The sequence below is a fragment of the Sciurus vulgaris genome, assembly GCF_902686455.1.
Source record: "Sciurus vulgaris genome assembly, chromosome: X".
NCBI lineage: Eukaryota > Metazoa > Chordata > Mammalia > Rodentia > Sciuridae > Sciurus > Sciurus vulgaris.
Genome location: NC_136471.1, coordinates 58,935,135 through 58,958,857, shown reverse-complemented (window position 1 = coordinate 58,958,857; position 23,723 = coordinate 58,935,135). Strand labels below are relative to the sequence as shown.

The window sequence follows — 23,723 nt, the reverse complement described above, 5'->3', positions numbered from 1 at the left end:
CATATTGTTGGATCTTTCTTTTTAATCCAGTCTGCCAGTCTATGTCTTTTGATTGATGAATTCAGGCCATTAACATACAGGGTTATTATTGAGATATGATTTGGTTTCCCAGTCATTTGGTTCATTTTTTTAAATTTTATTTATTCATTTATTTTTTTGACACAACTTGGTTCCTCCTTTATTTCACAATTCCTTTAGGATAAAACCTTCCTTTGTTGATTTGCTACTTTGTTTTTCAACTCTTCCTCATGGAATATTTTGCTGAGAATGTTCTGTAATGCTGGATTTCTTTTTGTAAATTCTTTTAGCTTTTGTTTATCATGGAAGGATTTTATTTCATCGTCAAATTTGAAGGTAAGTTTTGCTGGGTATAAGATTCTTGGTTGGCATTCATTTTCTTTCAGGGCTTGAAAAATGTTGTTCCAGGTCCTTCTAGCTTTTAGGGTCTGGATTGAAAAGTCTGCTGATATCCGTATTGGTTTCCCCCTGATTGTAATTTGGTTCTTTTCTCTCACAGCCTTTAAAATTCTGTCTTTATTTTGTATGTTAGGTATTTTCATTATAATGTGCCTGGTGTGGTTCTGTTGTAATTTTGTGTATTTGGAGTTCTATAAGCTTCTTGAACTTCATTTTCCATTTCATTGTTCTGATTTGTGAAATTTTCTGATATTATTTCATTGAATAGATTGTTCATTCCTTTGGTTTGTTTCTCTAAGCCTTCCTCAATCCCAATAATTCTTAAATTTGGCCTTTTCATGATATCCCATAGTTCTTGTAGTTTCTGTTCATGATTTCTTATCATCTTCTCTGGTCAACTTTGCTTTCAAGGTTAAATATTTTTCTTCAATATCTGAGGTTCTGTCTTCCAGGTGTTCTATCCTATCGGTTATGCTTTCTATGGAGTTCTTAATTTGGTTTATTGTTTCCTTCATTTCAAGGATTTCTGTTTGATTTTTTTCAATATATCTAACTCTTTATTGAAATGCTCTTTTGCTTCCTGTATTTGCTCTTTTAACTGTCAGTTGGTGTGATCATTCAATTTCTGCATTTGCTCTTTCATCTCATCATTTGCTTCCCTGATCATTTTTATTATGTACATTCTGAACTCCCTTTCTGTCATTTCTTCTGCCATGCTGTCATTGGATTTTATTGATGTATCATCTAGATTTGTTTGGGGCCTTTTGTTCCCTTGTTTTCTCATATTGTTCAGGTATCAGTGGACCGCTATGATATTGCAGATTTCCTCTATTTACTTATAATGTCCCTGAAGATTCCTAGTATATTCCCTCTTAGCCTTCAGTAGCCGGAAGTCTTGGAGGAATTTGATAATGCGGTGCTCCACAAGGAAGCTGCCTCTCTAGGGGTGGTTGTCTTCAGGTGGGGTATATTCCCTGCTAGTGGGCAGAGGTGCCTCCACTTGTTGACCAATGATCATCCAAAGGGGAACTAGGCTGCGGGCTGAAGCAAGGCCTGTTTGGGCCTGTGTCTCTGGTTTTACCGTCCCTGTGGGAAAACCTCACTGGGCAGGGAAGACTCACCCGGTGGGGAGGCCTCGCTGGTCAGCTCCCCTCTCAAAGGCCCCCATAAATCTACAACCACTGCCTGGGCTGGGCTGCCTTCCTCTGCAATGTTCCCAGGGGCCTGGACCTACCTCCTGGGCCTGGGAGCCTCACTCTTCACAGACGCGTCTCCTTAGTCTGCCTCTCCTCAGAGAATCTGCTCGCAGTCCTGGAACCTTTGCTCCGCTCCTAAGCGTGTCTCTGTGCGGCTCTTCTACCAAGAAGCCTCCTAGGTCCTGGGACCCTACTCTGCATCCAATCACCTGGCTATGCAGCCCCTCCTCTGAGCAGCCACCTGGAGCCCCGCACAGTGGCTCCGAGTCCCAGCGACCCACCGTACGCCTCTTCCTCCAGACAGCCGCCCAGTGTTCCAGTGCGGTCACTAGGAGTCCAAGTAACTCACTATGTGCCTCCTCCTCCTGCCAACTGCCCATAGCCCTGGGCAGTTGCTCCAAGTCCAAGTGACCCACCATGCTCCTCCTCCTCCTCCAGGCAGCCCCCCAGCATTCAGAAGTGGTCTTTCTGAGTCCAAACAGTTCACTGCGCAGCTCCTCCTCTGGCAACCGCTTGTAGCACTAGTACAGTCACTCCGAGTCCAAGCACCCCACCACGCTCCTCCTCCTCCTCCTCCTCCAGGCAGGCCCCGGCATTCAGGAGCAGTCACTCTGAGTCCAAACAGCTTGCCGCACATCTCCTCCTCTGGGCAGCCGCCTGGAGCCCCAGTGGTTGCTCCGAGTCCAAGCGCTGTGCTGAGCGGCCTGCTCTACGATGCTCCCAGTTGTCCGAGTTCACTGCTCCAGTGGAGGGAGGGCTGTCTCGTTGGGCAACTCTACTTCACAAAGTTCCCTGCGCTCCGAGACTACCACCCCATCTGGGACGCCTCCCCAGCGGGAGAGACTCACCTGACGTCTTTGAGTTGGTCCCAAGTCTCTCAATATCTCCTCTTTTGAATCTTGAGTCCTGGAGCAACTTGAAATGCACCCTCTAGTCCACCATCTTGAAAACCCCCTCCAGGTTTTTTTCTTGATGTTATGTATCTGATCAAAGTTGCCTTCTATTCCTAGTTTTCTGAAAGTGCTCATCATTAATGATTTTGGGATTTTGTCAAATGGATTTTTTGTATCTATTGTTATGATAACGTAATTTTGCTTCTAAGACTGATAATGTGATATTGATTTTTCAGTGTTAAACCAGCATTTCAGAATTAGAATGAATTCCAATTTGTCAGGTATATGATTACTTGCATACATTTTTGTGTTTTAGCTGCTAATAGTTGGTGAGGACTTTTAAATCTCTCTTCATGATAGGCATTAGTTTGTAGCTTTTCTCATAATGTCTTTGATTTTAGAATTTACATAATACTATCTCATAAAGCAAGTTAAGAAGTTTTTCCTCTTCTGAGTTTTAATAAAACATTTTAAAAGCTTGTTATTTCCTTTCTTAAATGTTTGGTAAAATTTATGAAGAAACCTATTAAGACTTAAGCTTTCTACTTGGAAAGCTTATTCATTATTGATTCAATTTCTTTATGAAATCTGGGTCCAGTCAGATTGTATTATTTGTTATTAGTTTCAGCAGATTGTGTCTTTCAAGGAATTGGTAAATTTTATCTAGGTGATCAAATGTGTGAGCATGTAATTGTTCATAGAATTTTCTTAACTTCTTTTTAATATCCATAGGATCTGTAATGATGTCCCTTGTTTCATTTTTTTTTTCAAATTTTACATGTTTATTTTTATTATAAATTTATTTCAATCACTTTGGACCCAGCACATCCTTAGGTTTTACCCATTGGTCAAACTGCTCTGCTGGGAGATACTCAAGCTAAATAGCAGTTTCCTTTAAGGTTGATCCTTTTTTGTGGGCAGTCTCAGCAATCTTTGCTGCCTTGTCGTACCCTATATGAAGATTAAGAGCAGTCACCAGCATTAGAGACTCATTCATTAGCTTGTTGATCCTGTGCTGGCCTGGATCCTTCTGTGAAGGAAACTGAAGCATCCCCCAGAAACCTGGCTGAGTGTAATACATTTTTAATCATCATTGGCTTGAAAACATTCGACTCAAAATGTCCATTGCTGCCTCCAACAGTAACAGTGACATGATTCCCCATGACTTGGGCTGCAACCATGGTCATTGCTTCACACTGAGTAGGATTCACCTTGCCTGGCATGCTACTGCTTCCTGGTTCATTTTCAGGCAAGATCAGTTCTTCCAGACCAGACCAAGGACCAGAACCCAGAAAACAAATATCATTTGCTATCTTCTTCAAACTGCATGCAGTAGTGTTCATGGCTCTACTGAGCTCCACCAAAGCATCATGAGCAGCCACAGCTTCAAATTTATTTAGAGCAGTAACAAAAGGTAAACCTTTGATTGCAGCTACTTTTGCAGCAACTTTTTCCACAAAGCCAATTCTAGTATTTAAACCAGTTCCAACAGTAGTTCCTCCAGGTGCAAGCTCGTAGATTCTTGGCATGGCAGCTTTTATTCTGGCTAGGGCATATTGTACGTGTTGACCATAACCACTGAATTCCTGCCCAAGAGTAAGTGGAACAGCAACCTGAGTGTGAGTATGCTCAATTTTGATGATCTGTGCAAACTCTTTGAATTTTGCATTGAGAGCATCATGTACTTTCTGCATTCCTGGTAACAGTATTCATGAACTTCAAATGCAGCCGCAATATGCATTGCTGTGGGAAAAGGATCATTGGAGCTCTGGATTTTATTAACGTGGTCATTGGGATGCACAAGGTTCTTGCTGCCAAGTTCACCTCCTAACATTTCAGTTGCTCTATTGCTAATGACTTCATTTACATTTATATTTGGGTTCCTGATTCAGTCTGCCATTGAACAAGAGGAAAATGATCATTTAATTTACCTTCAGCTACCTCATCTGCTGCCTTCATTACTGCATTTGTAATCTTTGGATCAAGACCATAATCCTGATTTACTTCAGCAGGCGCTTGCTTCAAGATGCCAAATGCTTTAATAATTGGGATTGGCATACGTTCTGTTACACCTCCAATCTTAAAATCCATTGTAGATCTCACAGTCTGGGCGCCATAATACTTATCATTTGGGACCTTCAGTTCACCGAAGGTATCATATTCAATTCAGAAGGAATTTTGGCTTGCCCTTCGAGCGACGTTCAGGGGCCAGAGTGGGAGGACTGCCAAGCCACCAAAGCCGGGAGCTAGGGCAGCAGCTGGATCCCGCAGGAAGCGACTAGAACGCGCGAGGAGACTGAGTGATACATGGTTGCGGCCCGAGCATGGGCGGAATTTCCCCTTGTTTCATTTCTGATATAAATAATTTATATTTGATTTGTTTTCTCTTAGTTTTTCCAGTATCTAATTATATTATTAATTTTTTCAAAGAACTAGTTTTCGGTTTCATTGACTATTAATTTCTTGTCTTAAATTTAATTGATTTCTGCTCTAATTTTTATTACTTTCATTTTTTTAGTTTAGTTTGGGTTAGTTTGCTCTTTTTCTAGTTTTCCAAGTTGAAATCTTAGATTATTGACTTCAGATCTTTACTCTTCTCTAGTAAATGCATTTAATACAATAAATTTCCCTCTAACCACACTTTCACCCAATATGCAACAAATTTTGATGTTCTACTCTTCACTTAATGCAAAAACTATTAATTTCTTTTGAGAATTCATCTTTGACATATATATTAATTAGATGTGCTTTCTAATTTACAAGTATTGGAAAACTTTTCAGATATACTTCAGTTTCTTTTGTTTCTATCTCAATTCCATTTTTGTCTGAGGGAACACTGTATGATTTCTGTTTTCTAAATTTGTTGAGGTATATATTATGGCCTAGACTGTACTATCTTGATGAATATTTACTTGAGCTTGAGAATATATATTTTGCTATTGTTGGATGAAATATTGTAAAGTTTTCACTTATGTCCAGTTGATTGATGATTCTTTCAAGTACAACTTGTTTTTTATTGATTTTCCATTTGTTGAATATGTCCATTTCTAAAGGAGGATTGCTAAATTTTCCAAAATAGAGGATTAATCCACTTTTTCTTATACTACTGTATGTACCTCACGTATTTTAATGTTTTCATGAGGGGGCTTAGGTACATACAATTTATGATGATACAAACACAGAGAATTAACTCATTTGTAATTAAGTATTCTATTTTTCATTCCTTATAATTTTTTTTTTACTCTAAATTTGTCTATCTCTAAAACTTGTAAGGGTACCCAGTATTTATATGGTTTGTTTTGGGTTTTTTTTTGTTACCTGCGATTGAACTCAGGTACACTCAACCACTGAGCCACATCTCCAGCCCTATTTTCTATTTTACTTTGAGGCAGGGTCTCACTGAGTTGCTTAGCTCCTCGCTGTTGCTGAGGCTGGCTTTGAACTCTCCATCCTCCCAAGCTACTGGGATTATAGGTGTGTGCTACCACCTGGCTCCCTATATATTTTGTTTAGTGTATGCATGATATATCTTTCCCCATCTGTTTAACTTTTAGTCTATATACAACTTCATATTTAAAGTTGGTTCCTTATAGAAAACACACACTTGGGTCCTTCAGTTAATGTATTTATACTAATATTTAAAGGGGTTATTGAAATCCATTAATATATATCACAGGTTTTTTTTGTGAAGCTGTACTAGTGGCTAATTTAAAGTATACGGTAATACATTTCTTGCTAATCATAGCTTACTTTCAAACAGTCACATACCATTTCATGAGTACTATGAGTATCACCTTATAAACACAAAGTATCTCTAATTGTTCTATCACATTCCTTATATTATAATTTCCATTTATATACACGTTAGACTATATCATCAAATACATTTTTGCTATTATTATTTTTAAAAATTTCTCTTAGATCAATTATTCTGTTAGATTTTCATCTCTCTGATTATATTATTCATCTATTCTTCCATGTTGTCTTCTTCTTTCATTAGATCTCTTAACACATTAATCACAGACAAAATTCACCATCTGATGATTCCAATTGCCCTGCCATATCTGATTTTGGGACTGATTCCTGAACTGTGTCATCAAACTGTGTTTTGTGCCTTTTAATATGCCTCAAATTTATATGTAAAAAAAACATACATCATGTCTTGGATAAAAGGAATTCTGATAAATACTCCTTTAATAATGTGGAAGGTGCTCAATGGTGTCAAGTAGTTAAAGTATTCAATAAGTCTAGGATTAAATCTCAATTCTTTTAGTGAGTTGTGCCTCTGGGTTGTGAACTTCATAATGACTATTTACCAATTTTCCCCTACCTAGGATGAGACACATTGCTTGAGCCAGCAGCTGGAGTTGTACCCTTCCCTTGATAAGATTGTACTAGTTTTGCAACTGCCTAAGTAATTTCATTTTCAGAGTAGGCCTTCATTTAAAGAAAAAAAATTACACAAAGATTGTATTTCAAAATGGTTACTTTCCCTCTCTCCCTGGCAGAATCCTGAGGTGATCTTTCTCCCATATTCATATGCTAGTCTGGTAGAACTCCAGGATGTAAATCTCACTGAAATCAGTACCCCAACCCACGAGTTTTTTTTTAAATGTTTTTGTTTTAGTTGTAGGTGGACACAATACCCTTATTTTATTTTTATGTGGTGCTGAGGATCAAACCCAGGGCCTCATGCATACTAAGCGAGCACTCTACCACTGAGCCACAACCCCAGCCCAACCCTCAGATTTTTAAATCTCAGACTTAGGTACTATGAGCCTCCAGCAATTCATCAGTTACCATTTAGGCTTTCCTATCCTTTACTGCACTCAGTGTTAGTTTCTATCCTGGTAAATTATGATTCTCTGCATCACAATTGTGATTCTCTGTCTCTCCAAATATGGAAGTAGTGGTTTGCCCTGTGACTTCACATCTCTGGTGAATCAAGGAACATTTGCTGATTTTTCAGTTTGTTCAGATATTTATTTGTTAGGATAGAGTGGTAATCTCTAAGCTCTTTATGTGACAAATTAGAAATGGAATGTCTCTGAAATTACCACATTTTAAGCCACACTATATATGGGCATTAACTAAACTTTCTGGCTATACATTTTATTATATAAAAAAGGATAATAAGGTGTGAAATTTTCAGTATGTTTCTTGTTTAAATTGTGTAAATCAGAAAATACTATTTTCATTTTTCCTTTTATATAGTCAGTGCAGCCAGTGTTCAGCAGTTCAATGTCAAATGATCTTCCTTATTAAGACTCATTGCAACTACCTGAAGAAATTCTCAGATTCATTTTTAATTAATTAAAAAAATGATTTGGTAATGATATGTTTTAGTCATCTTTTGTGTCACTGTGACTAAAATACACACAAGAACGTCTTAGAGTAGGGAGAGTTTATTTTGGCTCACAGTAATAGAGGTGTCAGTCTATAGATGGCCAATTCCATTATTCTGGGCCCCAAATAAGGCAGGACATCAGGGCAGAAGGTCATTGTGGAGGAAAGACACCCCCCATGGCATATAGAAACACAGAGTGGGGAATAAGGGACCACAGAAAAGATGCACCCTTGCAGGGCATACTCTCAGTGACCCAACTCCTTGAGCCATGCCCCATGTGCCTATAGTTATTGACCCCCTGTCATTCAAGCTAGAATGGACTGATTAGATTGCAGTACTCAGAATCTAATCACTTTACCTCTGAACATTTTTAAATTACTGCAGGAACTTTAGGGGGCCACCTCATAACTAGAACATAACACCAGCTAAAAACAGGAGGAAAAGTAATTTGCAAACAAAAATAGGACTTGCCAGGACTGATCACACTTATTTAAAAATTCAAAATTCTTCCTTTTCTAATTTTTAAAGAGCAGCATGTTTTCTCTTAGATGCATCAAGTGCTTAAAATAGTAAATAGGTAGTTTTTTTTAAACTATAAATGGAATGCTTGATTGAGGCCTAAAAATTTGATAGTTTCACCAACATGCATCTGATTCTCTTAATTGCCGACTTTTGTCTTTAACAAAATATAGGGGTTATTAAATTTTTTTTTGCTAGAAAGTACTAATTAGTAAGATTGAATCTTATATTTTTATCTATTTGTATATTTCATGTTCCTTTATGAGTGTCTGTTGCCACTCAGGAAGTAAAACAGAAAAAAATCTTATCTTAAGGATAGTTTTAATATTAATTATTAAACCAAAGCATTTTTTTACATTTTATAAATAAACTATAGTATTGTTTAGATGTTGCCTATGGATAAAACTTCACGAGGTGATAAATACTGTATTTCTTATAGCTTCCAAGTTCACACATTTTTATGAGTCTCTAAATACTGATATTAATGTTCTTTCCCAGATCTCTAGGAACCTTCTGTATGCACGTACACACACACACACACACACACACACACACACATATATATATATATATATATATTTCCCCCCTTAGGATGGTGGGTGGTTTGATGGATAAAGACAAGATATTCTAAAACAAAAATACGAGTTTATACAATAATGTTCCCCATGTGAATACAAAACACACAGAGTATCAGCTTTGCCATTTGGCATAAATATTTGCTATTTATAATGTCATAGATGCTCACTAGTTATTGAACTTTTATGCTCTTTAGCAATTGAAAAAAAGGTAGGCTGAATTTTAATATAATGTAGTGAAGCTATTCTGAAAGAAATGTTTTTGTTTTCATAATACATTGGAAACACTTTTATCAATTGCTTGGGATAAACAAAAGTAAGAATTATTGCCCTTTAGAAACTGAATTTGTTCCAGATAATTTTTCGAATGCCCCTTGTTATGGTTTAGATGTGAGGTGTTCCCCAAAAGTTCATGTGTGAGACAATGCAAGGTTTAGAGGAGAAATGATTGGGTTATGAGAGCCTTAACCCAATCAGTGAATTAATTCCTGGTATGATTAACTGAGTGGTAACTGAGGGAAGATAGGATGTGGCTGGGAGAGAACATTAATATCAGTATTTAGAGACTCATAAAAATGTGTGAACTTGGAAGCTATAAGAAATACAGTATTTATCACCTCGTGAAGTTTTATCCATAGGCAACATCTAAACAATACTATAGTTTATTTATAAAATGTAAAAAATGCTTTGGTTTAATAATTAATATTAAAACTATCCCATTACATCATAGGGGTGTGCCTTTGGGGTATATATTTTGTACCTGGCAAGTGGAGCCTCTCTCTCTTCTCTCTCTGCTTTCTGATCATCATGTGAGCTGCTTCCCTCTGTCACACTCTTCCACCGTGATGTTAGGCCTCACCTTGAACCACAAGGAATGGAGTCAGTCTTCCACGGATCAAAACCTCTGAAACCATGAGCTGGCACAAAAATATTACTAATGTAAAACTTTTCTTGTTAGGTCTTTTAGTCGTTAATAGTGAAATAGCTTACTAAAACACACCCCACATGAACTATATTATTTATTCTTGGTAGCTTCTTATTAGGAAATATGTTACTCTATATACCAGTCATCAGATCACCTTGAAATGCTTTCAAATAGAATGGAGGTTGTTGTGTAATGAAAAATTATACACACACACGCACACACAAACACAACATTATATTATGATGCTCATGAAGTGTTTCTGAAAAGTGGAGTACTCAAATCCAAATTGTTCTAATTCACCACCATTATGGAGGGGTTGATGTTCATAATTTAGTTATCAATATTAAAGAAATAATGTGATGGTTTTGGGTTTGTATCATTCCTTTCACATTACATAACTTAAGAAAATCTTAAGCAAGAATAACCAGGTGAATTCTTAATTATGTGCTTGAGTATGATCTTACAGATTTTGTTTTGCATTTTTTTCTAGGGTATCATCCTAGTTCCATGATGTTTTTAAAAATCAATCATTTATTTTAGGAAAAATATAGAAAATAAAAAAAATACATGTACATATATACATATAATAACACCTGCATATAATATACACTTTTATATATTATATATTACCTTTTCAGTGAATTCATGTTTTGATTCAAGATTCAAATTTCTGAGGAAAATTTTACCAGTAAATGAAGATAAATGCAAAATAATTGGTTGTCTTAGCTAAGATACACCTCACTGGAAATGTTGAATCCCTCTGTTGCCCATTACATCATCTTTGAGAGGCAATATTTCATCAGTTTCTACCATATTAAAATAATTTAGCATAATGTCTTTATTGAGATACATTTATTAAATTCAAAATCCCAATTGTTAGAAATCACTTTTCTCACTAAATTGCATTTGACAAAAGTAAGTAATTCTGTTATTAGGTGATTTCACTTAGGATAATGGTGTTATCTTTATCAATTTAGAAAAAGACACAATAAAGTCATCCATAGGTACTGTAAAATTTTACATAGACAATACTGCAAATGAGCAGAATCTGTAAATAATATTCATTTCCACTTATTGATAGCCTATTATAACTCACTCATAGCTTTGTTACTTGTTATTAAATTATAAATAAATTGTAGAAATAATTAACATACCACAGTCAGCCCACAAGTGTCAGCAATATTTAATTTTACACTTTTTAAGTCTTCCAATCAATAATGGATTTGGATACACATCATTTTTACTTTAGAAAATTTCTTTATTTCTCAATGATTCATAAACAAATAAAAATGTGAATGGCCTAAATCCACTCAGAAAATTCAGTTAGTAAAATAGAGATAAATATTTTAAATGTTCAAGAAAACATATAATATTATTACTTTTATTTGATTATTAAAGCATGAATATACTCAATGAAATTCCATGCTATAATGGTAGAGAACCAAAACCTTATGCCTTGGGTCATTTTGTTTTTTCTGTACATGTCACTATCTTTGATTAATTGTGAGTAATGTATTGTGGTCAACTGTGAGTAATGTGCTTGAGAACTGAAAACACATCTTAAACATCACATTTCCCCACACCTTTCAAAAAATATTTTCTCATTAAAAACAAATACATGAACCTAGGAATTTCTTATATTAATTTCAAAATAATATATTTCCTTCATTTTGTTGATAACTTAATTTTGAATTATAACTTCTCAACATACATTTTTTATAATTTCTAATCTTATATTCAAGATTAATTTTTAGTTACCATTTCATTCTGTTCTTTTTTTTTTTTTTTTTTACTTCAAGCAAGTTATTTTCTCCTGGACTTTTTTTTTTTCTTTCTTTCAATATAATTCCTTAATTATAATCTTAATTCTTCTGTGGTGTGGTCATTGTTTTCAGACATATTTATGTGATCTTATAATTCTATCAATAGCAACTATATATTTTATAAATATCATCATTTGGAATGTAGTAACATTAAATGAAAAAAAAAGCAGTCTCCTTGAAACAGTTCTTAAACACATAAGAAAGGAATGGGTAAATTTTGTATTCTATTAATTATCAAACTGATGGAACAAATTGAATTTCATAAAATGTTTATTTCTCCCTTAGAAGAATAAGTCAGTTATTTGAAATAGATGTTTTAATTTGTTTTTGAACCAAAAAGACAGTTAAAACTTGTTATCTTTTTTAACGATTTCTCAAAGTAATTATCAACTGAAACTGAAATCTCTACAAATAACTTGTTCACATTATATTTTGCTGCATAATTGCAGCCTAATTTTTTATTAATTTAATAATGTGAGTGTACTGTGAACTCCACCTGAATAAGAAGGGAGACATGAAATAAATATTTCTTGACATGACTTCTCAGTTTAATCTGAAATAGAAATACAAAATGAATAATGTGAAATACAGTAGAATTAACAAAAACAGATTTGAGTTACTTATTGTAGGAATGTGCTTTAGACTAGGTGATAATGACCATTTATAAGACATTATTTTCAACATTGCTAAAATTTACTTGAGGTTTACCAGATAATTTAAACTGAGGAAAAAAAAATCACAATTTTTAGAGTTATTATATTAAATTTAAATCTATTTTTCCTATTGCTTCCCTTATTATTTAGTATGTGTAGATTTTTCTTATTTTGTGTGTTTTCAATTATCAGCATATTTGAGTAATTTACATTACATACATTGAACAAGCAAGTATATATTTATTCAGGTAATGTTTTCTCTAAATCTGCCTTTAGAGTTTTTAAAATATAAACAGAAAAATAGATTCAAACTAGCAAAACAAAAAATGAAATGCTGGTAAAAATGTTTTGTATTAAATCATGAAACAGGTACCATTATAGGAGGCTGTGAAAAGTATCATAGACAAAGAAAAGGTAAATTGCATAATTGCAAATTCTTTGTGCAAAACACATAAATTTAAGACCAGAAAAAAGAGGGAACCCAGGGAATTGTTAATAGAATAAGAATATCTGGTTAAAACAAGTATTTTTACAGGCTACATGAAAAATGTCTCAATGTCACGCACGATATTATAATTTGTTTTTATTAGCTATCATGCAGATACAGGGAAATACAGATTAATCAGTAAATAGCTACTTCTCATGACCTTTTGCATATTTTTGTTAAATAAATTGGATATTTCTTGCTGGAAATGAAATGTCAAAGGTTGTTCAAATTGAAAGACTATGTTATATAATAGCATTTTAGTTTTCAATTTTTTTTTTTTTATTTCTAGAGAGGACCTTGAATCTATTGTTATATTAAAATTGGTGACACATAGACATGCAGGCACTTTTTAAATGAATGAATATATCATTCTTGCTCAACACAGAAACAAGCAAATATATTGTGACATCTGATTCTTGTCTTTAAAAAATGAGAATAACGAAGAAACAAAGCTCTCCATCATTTATTAGAAGCTTCACAAATAAGCTTTCTGTGGTGGTGCATGGCCTAAAAAACTGCAGAACAAATATAATGTACTGTCATGGATTATAGTCAACAAGTAAATAAGTAGGAAACTAAATATATCTTTGATTTTCTTTTTGACCTTGTGTGGGTTGCTTATGTCCTCTTTTTTATTTCACATGTTAACATGTAGCAAATTACTAACCCATTTTCAAAGGTTTCTATGAAGAATATTTGGCAAGTTCATGGTTAAAGTGAGGCTGAATTCAATTTATCCAATACACAGTTACTTTGTTATCATTTTGTCAAGTTATGTTTTTTTTCCTTATCTCTTAGATTTGTGTGTGTGTGTTTGTGTGTGTAGTATCTGTATTTTCATACTAACAACATTTTCAATATTCATTTGAAAATGTCTATACATGTATTTTCTGTATATGTTTTGGTTTGATTCATAGAATAAGTGTTCTACAAAAGTGCCTTAGCTCTTTAACAGGTATTCATTTAAGTGAACACCACTGTAATTTTTTAGTCTCCTATGATAATTCAAGATGTTCTTCACATTCTGATTTAAAAGTTGAAAGGGAATAATTTGCATATATTTTCAGAGTTGTACATGCTGAGAGTCTAGAGAATAAGATGTTGTCTAATAAGACATTCATTACATATACTAGTTTTTAAGAATAATTTCTAAGTTCAAATTTTAACATGGTACAAGTTAATAACTATGTTTAAAACCACTGCTACAGTTCAGATGCTTTGACTTTAATCTCTGTCATGCAGTTTGCAGACACTTTTTTGATGACAAAGCTTGCTGCTAGATCTCCAAGAGAAGAAGCTCCATATTTAAAAATTACCGTATCTCACATCTATAAATCTAAGGATTCCATATTTCAGTACAGTATTATCAGTGTCTACTATTAAATAGTTTTCAAAGTTTTGCCTAAAGTCTATTTCCATTCTATTTTCAGTGTCTTGAGAAATATATAAAATGGTTCAAAGAAATTGACACATTTGTTAATGCTTTTCTTCAAATGCATTCTAACCAATTTCTTATAAAAATACATATTTCTTTTTTCTATTATACACTTAATGTGATCTTATTTTAGAAAAATAGAAAATAAACATTTAAAGAATAATAATGGGAAGATAGACTTTTGCAATAGTTGGGCACATTTTATTCCATTATATTTCCATTCAAATATGTTTGACATAATTGTACCATACTCTGTATTTTTTAATTTAAATCTTGCATAATTAACATATTATCAGGTATTACTTTGTCCATTTTTCTTGGGAAGTATCCTCTAAATCTCTGAAGTACTCCAATGTCTTTGGGTTGTCTTTGTCTTGGAGTGTGGGCCTGGAACCACACTTGAGTTTATGCAATGAGGTTACTCAATAATTAAATGACTGACTGAATTGGGGCTGGTCATGAAAGAAAGACAAAACAAGTGACTAGAGACTTGGGGATTTGGGTCAGGATTAACTTCCCTGAGGTCCAGGGGCATGAACTGAGCTAGACATTGAGCTCATTTTTAGATGAAAATCATATCCAAATCAGTCATAATCTTATAATTCTGATATATGTTTTTTCAGACTTTTGTATACAGAATGTGCCTATACATGTTTCTGTTATAATTAATAGAGACATTTGAGAAAGATCAAACTGTGCAACAGTATGGGTAAAGCTATGATATACATTCTTATAAATAAAGCAATGTACACCCCTTTGATTATTTCACTTGTATAAAGTTCTAAAATCAAAAAAGGGATGAGATTGAACATTTTTAAAGTAAAAATAGAAAATGAGATTGTTTTTCTTTCTTTTTTATTTTAATTTAAACTTTGTACAGTCAAGTGCCATGGTGCATGCCTATGATCCTAGTGACTTTGGAAGCTAAGAGAGTAGGATTGAAATTTTGCTAACAGCAAAGCAACTTAATGAGGTCATAAGGAACTAAGTAAGGTCTTTTCCTTCATTTATTTTTATTTGTTCTTTTTACTTATGCATTACAGTAAAATGCATTTTGGCAAAATATACATATGTAGAGTATAACTTACTCTATTTGGATCTCACAATTGTTGTATATGATACGAAGTACTGAAATATGAGGATAGGAAAGTTATGTCCAATTATTTCTACTGTCTTTACTATTCCCCTCCCCCACTTACCTTCATTTCACGTTGTCTAATCCAATGGATTTCTATTATTCCCCTCCTCAACCTCCCCTCTCTGGGGTTAGCATCCACAATTCAGTGAGAACATACCATCTTTGTTTTTTTGGGATTGACTTACTTCAGTTAGCATGAAATTTCCCAATTCCATCCATTTACCATCTAATGCCATTATTTCATTCTTTTTTGTGACTGAGTAATGTTCTATTGTGTATATATACCACATTTATTTTATCCATTCATCCGTTGAAGGACATCTAGGTTATTTCCATAACATGGCTATTGTGAATTGAGCGGTTATAAACACTGATGTGGCTGTGTCACTAAAGTACACTGTTTTTAAGTCCTTTGGTATAAACCAAGGAGTGGAGTAACTGGATCAAATGGTGGCTCCATTTCAAGTTTTCTGAGGAATCTCCATACTGCTTTCCATAATGGTTTGAACCAATTTGCAGTCCCATCTAAAACAAGATGACATTTCTCCCCACATCCTCGCCAACATGCATTGCTACTTGTATTCTTGATGATTGCCATTCTGACCAGTGAGATGGAATCTCAGTGTAGTTTTAATTTGAATTTCTCTAATTGCCAGAGATGCTGAACTTTTTTTTGTATATATTTTGACAATTTATATTTCTTCTTCTGTGAAGTGTTTGTTCAGTTCCTTTGCCCATTTATTGATTGGGTTATTTGTTTTTCAGGAATTAAGTTTTCTTTATTTGTTCAAATTGATATGATATCTACATATGATAGTAGAATGCATATTGACACATCATAAGTAAATAAAGTATAGCTTCTTACTCTTCTGGTTGTACATGATGTAGAATTACACTGGTCATGTAATCATACATGTACATAGGGTAACAATTCCAATTCATTCTTCTATCTTTCCTACCCCCATACCCTCCCTCTCCCCACCTTTCACTCACCTCTGCCTAATCCTAGGTACTTCTATTTTTCTCTAGCCACCCCACCCCCCATTGTGAATTAGCATCTGCATATCATAAAAAATGGTCAGCCTTTGTTTTTTTGTGTTTGGCATATTTCACTTAGCATGATAATCTCCAGCTCCATTCATTTTACGACAAAAAATTCTACTTTAAGGATGAGTGATATTCTAATGTGTGTATATATATATATATATATATATATATATATATATATATATATCACATTTTCTTTATCCATTCATCTGTTGAGAGACCTCTAGGTTCATTCCATAGTTTGGCTATTGTGAATTGGGCTGCTATAAACATTGATGTGTCTGTATCTCTATAATATGCTGCTTTTACATCCCTTGGCTATAAAATAAGGAGTGGGATAGCTGGGTCAAATGGTGGATCCATTCCACGTTTTCTGAGGAACCTCCATACTGCTTTCCATAGTGGTAGTACCAATTTGCAGTCCCACCAACAGTGTATGAGTGTATTTTTACCTCATATCCTCACCAACATTTATGGTTGCTTGTATTCTTGATAATTGCATTCTGACAGGAGTGAGATAAAATCTTAGAGTAGTTTTGATTTGCATTTCTCTAATTCCTAGGGATGTTGAAATTTTTTTCATTTATTTGTTGATCAAGTGTATTTCTTCTTCCTTGAAGTGTCCTTTGCCCATTTATTTGTTGGGTTATTTGATTTTAGTGCTGAGTTTTTTGAATTCTTTGTATATCCTGGAGACTAATGCTCTATCTGAGGTGCATATGGTAAATATTTCTCCCATCGTGTAGGCTCTCTCTTCATGTTCTTGATTGTTCCTTTGCAGAGAAGAAGCTTTTTAGTTTGAATCTATCTCATTTATTTGTTCTTGATTTTACTTCTTGTGCTTTAGGAGTCTTTTTGAGGAAGCTGTTTTTTAAACTGACATGATAGAGCTTTGGGCCTACTTTTTCATCTAGTAAGTATAGGTTCTCTCTTCTAATGCCTAGGTCCATGATTCACAGAGAATTGAGTTTTGCATAGGGTGAGAGATAGGGGTTTAATTTCATTCTGTACATATGGATTTTCATTTCTCTCAGCACATTTGTCAAAGATCCTATCTTTTCTCCAATGTATGTTTTTGGTGCCTTTGTCTAGTATGAGATAACCATATTTATGCAGATTTCTCTGTGTCTTCTCTTCTGTACCATTGGTCTACATGTCTATTTTGGAGCCAGTACCATGCTGTTTTTGGTACTACAGCTCTATAGTATTTAACCTCTGGTATTGTGATGCCTCCTGCTTTATTGTTCTCACTAAGGATTGCTTTGGCTATTCTAGGCTTTTTATTTCCAAATGAATTTCAACATTGCTTTTTCTATTTCTATGAATAATGTCATTGGGTCTCAGTAGAAATTGCAATAAATCTTATTTATTGTGCTTTTGGTAGTATGGCCATTTTGATAATATTAATTCTGCCTATTCAGGAACATGGAGACCTTTCCATCTTCTAAGGTTTTCTTTAATTTCATTCTTTAGTGTTCTGTAGTTTTCATTATAAAGGTCTTTCACCTCTTTTTTTACGTTGATTCCAAAATATTCTATTTTTTGAGTCTATTTTAAAGAGGATAATTTTCCTGATTTCTCTTTTGACTGATAAATCATTGGTGTATAGAAATGCAATTGACTTATTGATGCTGATTTTATTCCCTGCTGCTTTGCTGAATTCATTTATGAATTCTAGAAACTTTCTAGTAGATTTTTTGGGGGTCCTTTGTTATGGTTTGGATGTGAGATTTTCCCCAAAAGCTCACATGTGAGACAATGCAAACAGCTTCAGAGGAAAATGATTGGGTTTTGAGAGCCTTAAACTAATCAGTTAATTAATCACTGATGGGATTAACTGAATGATAACTGAAGGCAGGTGGGGTTTGCCTGGAGGGAATGGTTCACTGGGGGAGTGGCTATGGGGTATATATTTTGTATCTGGAGAGTGGAGACTCTCTGTCTTTCTGCTTCCTGATGATGCAGTCTGCTTTCCTCTGCCACACTCTTCTGCCATGTTGTTCTGCCTGACTTTGAGCCCTGAGGAATGGAGCCAACCTTCTATGGACAAAGACCTCTGAAACATGAGCCCTCAAACAAACTCTATGTCCTCTACAGTTGTCTTGGTTGGGTCATTTAGTTACAGCAACAAAAGACGTGGCTAAAGAGTCTTCTAAATATAGAATAATCATGCCATTGGCAAATAGGGATAGTTTGAGCTCTTTTCCTATTCATATCCCTTTAATGTCTTTCTTTCATTTAATTGCTCGGCTATTGTTTCAGGGACTATGTTAAATGGCAGTGGTGAACGTGGGTATTCCTATCTTGTTCCAGTTTTTAGAGGGAATGCTTTCAATTTTTCTCCATTTGGAATGATGTTAGCCTTGGAGTTTGCATATGTAGCTTTTACAATGTTGAGGTATGTTCCTATTATCCCTAGTTTTTCTAGTGTTTTGAGCATGAGTGGGTACTGAATTTTGTCAAATGCTTTTTCTACATCTATTGAAATAATGATGTGATTCTTGTCTTTAAGTCTATTGATGTGATGAATTACATTTATTGATTTTTGTTTGCTGAACCAAACTTGTATCCCTGGGATGAATCCTACTTGCTCATGGTACACTATCTTTTAAGTATGTTTTTGTATGCAATTTTCCAGAATTTTGTTGAGAATTTTTGCATCTATGTTCATCAGGGATATTGGTCAGAAGTTTTATTTCTTTGATTTGTCTTTGTCTGGTTTTGGTATTACGGTGATATCAGCCACATATATTGGGTTTGGAAGGTTTCCTTTCTTTTCTCCATAGAATACTTTGAAGAGTATTGGTGTTAATTCTTTTCTTAGGTCTTGTAGAACTCAGCTGAGAATCCATCTGGTCCTAGGCTTTTCTTTGTTGGTAGTCTTCTGATGGTGTCTTCAATTTTATTGCTTGAAATCGATCTGTTTAGATTGTTTATATCCCCTTGATTCAATTTGTGTAGGTCATATGTCTACAGAAATGTGTCCATGTCTTCTAGACTTTCTATTTTATTGGAGTATCAAGTTACAAAATAGGTTTTGATTATTGTCTGTATTTCAGTGGTGTCCATGGTGATATTTCCTTTTTCATCATGAATTTTTGTAATTTGGATTTTGTCTCTCTTTATCCTTCTTAGATTGGCTAAAGGTTTATCAATTCTGTTTATTTTTTCAAAGAACCAACTTTCCGTTTTGTCAATTTTTTGAATTTTTTTTCTTTGTTGTTTTGTTTCAATTTCATTAATTTTGCCTCTGATTTTTATTATTTCCTATCTTCTACTGCTCTTGATGCCAGTTTGCTCTTTTTCTAGAGCATTGATCTGTAAATTTGGATTATTTATTTGGTGCTTTTCTGTTCTTTTAATGAACAAGCTCAATGCAAGGAACTTTCCTCTTAGAACTGCCTTCATAGTGTCCCAGAGATTTTCATATGCTGTTTTAATATTTTCATTGACCTCTGAGTAGTTTTTAATTTCATCCCTGATTTCTTCAGCTATCCATTGGTCATTTAATTATGTATTATTTAGTCTCCAGGTGTTAGAGTAGCTTCTATTTCTTACTTTATCACTGATTTCAAATTTCATTCCATTATGATTTGATAGAATTCAAGTATTATCTCTAATTTATTGTACTTGCTAAGAGTTTCTTTGTGAATTAACATATGGTCTATTTTAGGAAATATTCCATGTACTGCTGAAAAGAAAGTGTATTCATTCATTCATTGATGGATAAAATATTCTATACATGTCTTAATTCTAAATTATTAATTACATTTTTTTAGTTCTGTGGCTTCTTTATTTAGTTTCTGATTTGAAGATCCCTTGATTGGTGAGAGAGGTATGTTGAAGTCATCCAATATTATTGTGCTGTGATCTATTTGATTCTTCAAATTGTAAAGGGTTTGATTATGTATGTAGATGCTCCATTGGGGCATAAATACTTAAGATTGTTATTTCTCATTGATGTATAATTCCATTAAGCAGTATGAAATGGCTCTTTGTCCCTTCTGAATAACTTTGAATGAAGTCCATTTTATCAGATATGTGGATAGAAACCCCTGCCTTGTTTGGGATATCCATGTGAATGGTGAATTTTTTCCCCATCCTTTTACCTTCAATTTGTGGATGTCTTTCCCTATAAGAAGAGTTCCTTGGAGACAGTGTATTGTTGAGTTTTGTCTTTTAATCCAGTCTGCAAGTCTGTGTCTTTAATTGATGAATTTAGGGCATTTACTTTCAATGTTATTATTAAGAAATGATTCTTATTCCCTGTCATTTTGAAATATTTCTGGTTTTTAATTTGAAAGAGTTTCTTTTTTGATTGACTGTTCTAGTGTAGTTCCTCCCTTGTATTATTTTTATTTTTTATTTCTTCTTCATGAAATATTTAGTTGAGAATGTTTTGTAGTGCAGGTTTTTGATTATGAATTCTTTTAACTTTTGTTTATCATGGAAGGGAAAAAATAACAGAACGAATTAAACAACATTGCCTGCTATTCTTAACAAACTACCTTTTCATTTCTCAGGGTCCCTTCTTAGTGGGATGGTGTGAGGAGCTGTGGAAGATGCTGGCAGTTTGAGTTCCTTAGTATTGTCTTTGGCATCTTTGCAATGAGTTGCTATACTTGAAGCCCCCTGGGGCAGGGATTTGGTCTGTCATTTCCCCAGGTGTTTGTGTTGTTGTTTCTTATTTTTTTAATGAAGAGAGTTTCAGGGCATTAATGAATGCTTCTAGGACTGTATGTATAGCACCACTTTCCCCAGGGCACCAGGGGAAGAGGGAGTTGGTCCTTTACTGGTTCTGTTTTTTCAGACATACTGGTTTTGGTTTTTTTTTTTTTTTTTTTTTTTTTTTTTTGCTTTTCAGCGGTGAGGGGGGAAGGGTTTTAAGCACTGAACTCAGTCACTCTGCCCCACTGAGTTTCTCCCTGCTGCTGGTCCTACTGGGTGCTGATTCAGCGGAATGGGGGAGTTGAGCTGGGGTTACTTTGGCCTCTCTGATCAGTATTGCTCCCAGGCAAAATGGTTACCATACCAGAAAACCTCCATGCCAAAGATTCTTCTGCTTTGCTAGACTCGCCTTAAATCTTGCAGTAGGTGACTGTGAGATTCATCTGTTGGTTTTAGCCTGGAGTTTACGGATCTAAGCTCCCAGTCTGAGTTTGTGCCACTTTTTCATGGAGTTATATCTATGCTCCCTGTGTGCCGCTGGCAGACCATGACTTTTCTGTGCCTGTTTATTGGGCAGAATAGCCTCTGGTTCCACCCAGAATGGGCTCCCCTCTGATCCTGGGGTTTCCCATGCCAAGATATTCCAGGACTTACAGATATTTTCGAAACTTGTATTTTTTCCCCATCCCAGCTCCCATCTGGGGCAAAGCTCCAATTCCATTCCTTAGCTTTTTCTAATGTACCCCAATTTTTCCAGTGTTCAAGGCTTTCTGTTCAATATTGAATATCAGTGGAATGTTTTTTTTTTTTTTTTTTCTTTTCACTCACCTCCTGGAAAAGTAGTTTCCAACTGCTGGAATCCCAAGTCACAGAGCTATGAGAACTGCCACTTCCTGCTAATCCACCATCTTTCTCTGCAATGTAAGGCCTTTTTCTTAAAATTAAAAATAGAAAGAGCTGGGGATGTAGCTCAGTGGTAAAGCATCCCTGGGTTCAATCCCCAGAATCATAAAAAATATAACTGTACCAACAATGTCTATTTTACTATATCCTCAAAAGCACTTTGTATTATGATTTCAAAAATAATTGTTAATTTATAAGCAAAAGATTATTTTTTCACATCTAAGTAATGATATATGTAATGAATATATGTAGTATAATACATATGCAATATATATCTCCGGAACATTATGAACATGTTCACATATTTTCAGTGTACATGCTTAGTACATTTTCCATGTATTTATGTCACTTCTATTTTTATTTTAATTATATTTCCATCTTAATGAAAAATTCCTTCTGATTTTTAAAAAAATATTGGAAAGTACACTTAATGAAAAATACAATCATCTTAATTTATAAGTGTGTAGTTTGATATTATTGAGTACATTCACATTGTTGTAAAAGAACTTTTCTAAACTTTTCCATCTTGTAAATTACTATTTCCCATTTCCTGAGTCACTGTCAAACACCATTCTATTTTGCTTCTATGAATTTTTTTTCATATAAGGGATTTTATTAAGCACACAGACAGAGTGACTCCCTGCAAGGTAAGAGAGAAAATGAGAGGAAAGAGAAAGGGCGCTGCAGGAGAGTGAAATGGAGGAGACAGCATGAAAGTGAGGAGGGGAGAGAGAAGCATGAAAGTGAGGAGAAGAATGGAGAAAATGGTGGGAAACTATCCTTAAGCAGTCGAATTTCATGGGTTAATGGGAGCAATAACGGAGAAGGATAGTTGCAAGCTGACTGATGAACCAATAGCTTCTGTGAATTTGACAACTCTAGATATGACCTATAAGTAGAACCACAAAGTATTTGAATTTTCATGACTGGTCTATTTTACCTAGATTCATATCTGTAAGTTCCATCAGCTTTCCCACACCTCAGTTTATAGCCAAAGAACTTAAAATCAGCATACTACAGAGACATAGTCACATCAATGTTTATAGCAGCCCAATTCACAATAGCCAAACTATGGAACAAACCTAAGTGTCCTTCAAGAGATGAATGATAAAAACTGTGGCATATGTATGCATAAATATTACTCAGTTATAAAGAATGCAATTATGGCATTTGTTGGTAAATGGAAAGAACTAGAACCTGTCATGTTAAGTGAAATAAGCCAATCCCAAAAACCAAAGGTCAAATGTTCTCTATGATATGCAGATGCTAACACACAAAAAGGAGGAGTAGGAAAGAATTAAAGTTTACTGCATTAGACAAAGGGAGATGATGGGAATACTAAAGACAGTAGAATGAATGGAATATAACTTTCTTATCTTCATGTATGAGTACACGAACAGTGTAACTCCACTTCAAGTACAACCACAAGTATGGGAAGTTATACTCCATGCATATATAATATGTCAAATATACTCTACTGTCATGTATAACTAAAAGGAACAAACAAAATAAAATGAATACATTTTTAAAAGACAACTTTATGGTATCATTTTATGATAAAAGTGTCCTCATCAGATAATGAAGCTGCTAGAACTTTGATTTTTGACTTCCCAGAATCAAGAAATGGGAGGAACAAATTTCTATCAGTTGTCAATTTTTACCCTGATTTTTGTTGTTATTGCTGTTGTTGTTGTTAT

At 34.5% G+C, this 23,723-nt stretch overlaps 1 pseudogene across 1 annotated transcript; it reads right to left on the bottom strand.

Annotated features, from left to right (window-relative positions):
* Positions 1–3,314: 3,314 nt before the first annotated feature.
* LOC306651098 (fumarate hydratase, mitochondrial-like) lies at positions 3,315–15,475 on the bottom strand (annotated as a pseudogene). Its single transcript has 2 exons — positions 15,470–15,475; positions 3,315–4,846 (listed from the first exon to the last, which is right to left on the bottom strand). The product of its transcript is annotated as a fumarate hydratase, mitochondrial-like (transcript).
* Positions 15,476–23,723: the final 8,248 nt, after the last annotated feature.